At 40.8% G+C, this 5438-nt stretch overlaps 1 long non-coding RNA gene across 2 annotated transcripts; it reads left to right on the plus strand.

Moving 5' to 3' along the window:
* The first annotated feature begins 861 nt into the window (after positions 1-861).
* LOC136664401 (uncharacterized) lies at positions 862-4103 on the plus strand. 2 transcript variants are annotated; one of them, XR_010795138.1, is made up of 4 exons: positions 862-929; positions 2315-2380; positions 2949-3016; positions 3781-4103. It is a non-coding gene; the product is annotated as an uncharacterized lncRNA (long non-coding RNA). The 2 variants fall into 2 exon arrangements; XR_010795139.1 differs by lacking the exon at positions 862-929 and adding an exon at positions 962-1101.
* The last annotated feature ends 1335 nt before the right edge of the window (positions 4104-5438 follow it).

Raw genomic sequence — 5438 nt, forward strand, 5'->3', positions numbered from 1 at the left:
CTAATTCACTCCTCACACTGCAACCGGCCCTCCTGAGTGACCCCCAGCATCTGCCTAAGATGCTGGTGCATGGCTTTGAGCCTCCCCTTACTTTCATCTCCGGCTACGCTGCTACGGGACTGCCTCGTGTTTGGGGAATGCGAATCTACCCCTCCCTTTATCATCCCAACCCTCCATTTACCATCCCACCACTTCCCCCGTTGCAGCCGCAGCTGCATGCCTCAGACCTTCTAGCTCACACCCCTCTATAGGTGCTGCGGCGGGCCTGTCTCCTGTCCAGCACTATGGGCACTTGACACGGTCTACTCTACAGTCTACTCTATGTACTCTATGCAGTCTACTCTATGCATCGTCCCAACCCTCCCTTTATCATCCCACCTCTTCCCCCGTTGCAGCCGCAGCTGCATGCCTCAGACCTTCTAGCCCACACCCCTTTATAGGTGCTCTGGGCACTCAACGCGGTCTCCTCACTGCATGGCTTCCTCATTGCTGATTCATTTTCATTTCTCCCACCCTCTACCCCACAACAACTGCTGATCTATGCATCATACTTTCCAGCTCGCAACCCCTCTACAGGTTGCTGTTTCGGGCCTGCCTCCTGACCGGCACTCTATGCAGTCTCCTTGCTGCACAGCTTCCTCGTGCTAGATTCGCTCTCATCCTACACTCTAAAAAATGCTGGGTTATTTTTATAACCCAATTGCTGGGTTGAGCATGTTGGGTCATGATGTTGGGTTATTTTGACTTAAATTGGGTTAATAACAAGCAACCCAGCAGCGTTGGGTTGTGTATGCGGACCTGAAAGGGAACAGTCACGTCGTGCGTCAGAATAGGCGGGAAGCCGAGAAGCTCGAGCGAAAAGAAGAAACAGAAGAAACCGAAGCTGAACTCCAGAGAAAGAAGGATTTCTTTTGGCCGTGAGCATATTTGTAAGTATTTTTTATTAATTTACATAAATTTAACCGTTTTGTATTAATCGGGATCTTAGTTGAGTTCATGTTTCCGGTCAGCGAGTAAATCCCAGTTTCCTGACTAACGGACATTATCATTCTGCCGAAGGAAATAAAGACCCAGGCTAACGTGACTATCTACCAGACTCAGGTTGATTTTTAGTTACAGTTTATCGCTGTATCTTTTAGTGTACCCAATTACTGTGTTTATTAACATTGGCGTTGCGTTGATGTTATTTCTTGCCTGCTAACGCTAGGTCAGTTATGCTAGCGGTACCTCAGATAAATGTCCTGCTCTGCGCCTCCGTGAGGTAGAACTAGATAGCGTTAGCTGAGTTAAATAAGCTTCTGCCGTTCTTGGACTGATATGGCCCGTGTGTGGTAGCCTTAGGGTATGTCATGCTTTATTCCTATTGGGATGTTCACTTTTTAAATGAAAGCCAATACGCTAAAAAAAATCTGTACAGCACTCCTTAACCAGTGCTTGTGATTCCTTTGAAATGAATACCTCCTTTGCTTTTTTTACTTATATGAGACGAGTGATAAAAATCACGATGTCAAATCAGAAAATAGCTTCCCATCGTCATATTGGAATTTTCATTTCCACCTTAACACTAGAAGCATCGCGCTTATTTGACCGACTGAGACAGGAGCAAAGAGAGCCGCTGGTTCGACAGCTGTGACTAAAGTCTCCCTTCCGCACCAAAACCAACACAACACACGGAGTAAAGTCAGTCACAGGCTCAAATACACACCGGCTCTCTGTGCTCCTAGTGTTAAAATTGTCACTAGTCGAAGCTGATGTCGCCTTCCTTATTTATTTTTCCCCCTTCCACCTTAAATGCCATTTTCGGAAGACGTTTGCTTCTTATTCTCCATTTTTCGTATTCAAATGTTTATTTCTACCTTAAACCTGTCAGTATATGAGGCTAACATTGGCGTAATTCACTAGCTTCTTGTTTTAATTAGTAGTTCCATCTTAAAAAGGGTAACTGTGATGATTGTTAGCTTTTTAAAAAAGTCTCTTTCCTCTTTTTCTTTGTTCATAATGCATTAAACACCTTTTAATACCACTCGTTATATTCGTAAAAACACAAACCACAAATATTTTACAAATATTTTACCTTTTAATACCCTTTATTCCTCATGTACCTCTTATAAAACATGCACTACACTAAATTTAACTAGTTGTTAACAGGAGCTGTGTATGAGATAAATATGTTCATCTTTCCTATTCATATTCATTAGTGTTGCACCTTGAAACCAGACAATCGCACCCCAATATGGTGCCCATATTTTTTATTTGGTCTTGTACTATGAAGTATTGTACATGTCTTTCTAAAATGTTATGTTGATATCTGCAGTGACACATGGATGAATTTGTTCAAACGAAGACTGGAATCTTCAAACATTAATTCCTAAAATCGAAGGTATGTAAAATTTTTGTGTGCATCCTCTCTCTCTCTCTCTCTTACTCAATTTTAGTTTTGCAACAATGTATATAATGTTTAAGGACAGTGAGTTTTCAGGTATAGACGTTTTGTCTATACACGAAAAAAAAACAAGGTTTTGTCTCGGTTTTGGCCTCCCATCCCCACACAGGTCACTGAAAATTGAGATTTTGCAAAAATGCTCTCCCAAGGTGGAGACTTTTAAAAACATGGTTGTCACTGTGCTCACGTGGATGAGGAAAACTGAGACAGCACATCTGTCTTTGTCTGAAATACAAATAGCTTTTCACTCTCTCTATATTAAATTACATCAGTCATACACTACACTGTACACAAGCAGATAGCAATAGATTTCAGATTCACACATATTAATACATATAAATGATGTTGTATTAGGAATATATAATGCACTGTTAAGATTTAGATTCAGTAAGTTAATGACGTGCGTAGTGTTTTATATTTAGGTTTAAAATCTTTTATTTTTTATATAAAAAAAAATAATAATAAATATATTTAAAAAATGTATTTTATTACCTCTACTCCTCAGCGTCTGCTGTGACTGTGGACAGGGCTATGCAAGAGTGGCTTAAGAACAACATTCATCCACCAAGCCAGGTTAGACAATACATGAAGGTGACTGCAATCCATAGAGCTAATGGATAAGGGAGAATCGGACCAAAACAGTTGTAGAAATACTACAAGAATATCCACGTCTGTTGGACACCGCATATGGAGAGAGATTAGTCTCAAAATACTTTACAAATGTGTAAATGTTAATCCACAAATTAAACACAAGTCATAAATTTGTTTCACTGTTCACAAATGAACAGATCCCAATCTGTGTCTCACAGTCTGCAGTTTGTACAAATACAGTTACATTCATAAACACACGTGTTTGTTTTTCATAGACATATCAATTTTATGCAAAAATAAATAAATTTGTTTAAATTTACATTGTAAATATTTGTAAAGTCGAAGTCTCGAATTTAAAATTTATATAATTGTTGACTTTTTTATTCTTATGGGCTTTAGACAATTACATTTAAAGCATTTTTATTTTAAATGTGTGAACATGGGAAAAATATCAGTAAAATATAATGTAAAGTTGGGATAAACATAACAAAGAAAGGCAACTGATATGCTATCAAAGCTAGCATCTGTCCAAACATATCATTACTCTAAAAGCTTAGTGTCCAGGCTGTAGGCCACAAATGTGCAGGTGCTTTTTATTTCTGTTATATAGTACAAACGCTTAACCTATTTGTGGACTGTACCCTGGAATTCCATGTGAGTTAGTTTGTGATTTTGTTAATTTATTCACTCATTCATACATTAATTCAATTTCCTCTTTCCCACCTTTGCTCAACTTGTTTTCCTAGGTTGGAAGTAATATGGCTGAGTATTTAAGACATACCAAGGACACCAGGGAACTTCCATATGTTCGGATGCTTGGGGAATGCAGTCGTTGTTCTCAAGCTTTTGTAATCATCAGTGGAGAAGCTCTGGAGCAGAGCACACTACTGAGAGCAGTGGATGTTTGCTTCAAAGCATTTTACGTATTTGACCTCCAGTATCTTGTTGTCATTTATTAATTGTATTTTCAATAACATTTATAACCTGAAGAAAAATAATTTTAACTTGTTTATTGTGGACTTCTGGACTAGATGTGTTTCTTGGTAAATTATTTTGTGTTGCTTGATTCTCCTGTTGTCCGTGTGTATAAACAATATAAATACATTTTACATTTTATTTTTGAATATTTTAAATGTATAAAAATCTACAATACTTTGATAACTTGACTATTGTACGTATGTCTTTTATTCCAGCTAGACTCTGATTATATTTTTATTTTTGTTTGTTGGCTTATTAATAAAAATATTCTGGAATAATATTTGTGTGCATGCTTGCATTAAATGGATTAAAAATGAACCAACCCAAAGGTTGCCATAACCCTACAATATAGTTGTTTTTACCCAATAGTGGGTCAATGTCAATAACCCAGCCTGTTGGGTTAAACTGGTAACCCAGCATAGCTGGGTTAAAATAACTAATGCTGGGTTTGTCCCTATTTGACCCAGCGCTGGGTTGACAAATTGAACCAACTTGGGTTATTTCAACCCAACCATTTTTTAGAGTGTATTGTCTCATTCTCCCAGCCTCTACATCAGCAGCTTGTGTACTTCATGGATACTCATCACAACCCCTTCAATTTGTGGCCGTGCCATACCTTGCCTCTGACTTTACAATTCTCACTTTTCTATTCAGGTGCTGCTGCGGACCCTCATCCAGACTCCTCTGCTGCTGTGGTCTTCACAACATCCGGCTTCCAGTTTGTACTCTTTTCAGATGCTGCAGTGGACTATCGTACGAGACCCTCCTCTGTGGTGCCTTGCTGCTCACACTCTACAGCTTCTAGCGTCTGCTCTGTTTTCAGGTGCTTCGGTGGACCTTCACCCCCCACTTACTGCTGCTGCACTACTCCCGGTCTCTGACAGCTCATCGTCTTCTCGGGTGCTGTAACAGGCCATGTCCTAATCCTCTCTACTTTTTGGCTCTCCCAGACCCCGCCTCTTGCTTTACAGCGCACCCTCTATCCTAATGTGGACCTTCATCCTAATGCCCTTCCCCTTGTGGTTTTGCTGCATGCTGCCTCTTCCTTTACAGCCCTCCTCTCTCATGCCACAGACATTCGTCCCAACCCCATAGCTTTACGGCCGCACTGCCCGCCTCCAAATTTACAGATTGCACTCTCTCCTCAGAAACTGATGTGGACACTCATCCGTGCCTTCCCCTCACAAACAGTGCCCTGCGTCCACTGTACGGCTTGCACTCTCTCCTGCTGGATCTTACTTTCTGCCTCTCTGCTTGCAGCTAAGCTTCGCCTAGCGACTGCACCTCATCGTGCCTCTTATGGTACTGTTCGCACCGATTCCTCCAGCAGCTGCGGGCTTTCAACCTGACCAGCCCCTCTACCCAGCACTCAGGCACTTGACGGCACCTCAAATTCAATTCACCCTCTCACATGCAGCCTTGTCGC

This window comes from Hoplias malabaricus, chromosome 13 (assembly GCF_029633855.1).
Source record: "Hoplias malabaricus isolate fHopMal1 chromosome 13, fHopMal1.hap1, whole genome shotgun sequence".
Classification (NCBI taxonomy): domain Eukaryota; kingdom Metazoa; phylum Chordata; class Actinopteri; order Characiformes; family Erythrinidae; genus Hoplias; species Hoplias malabaricus.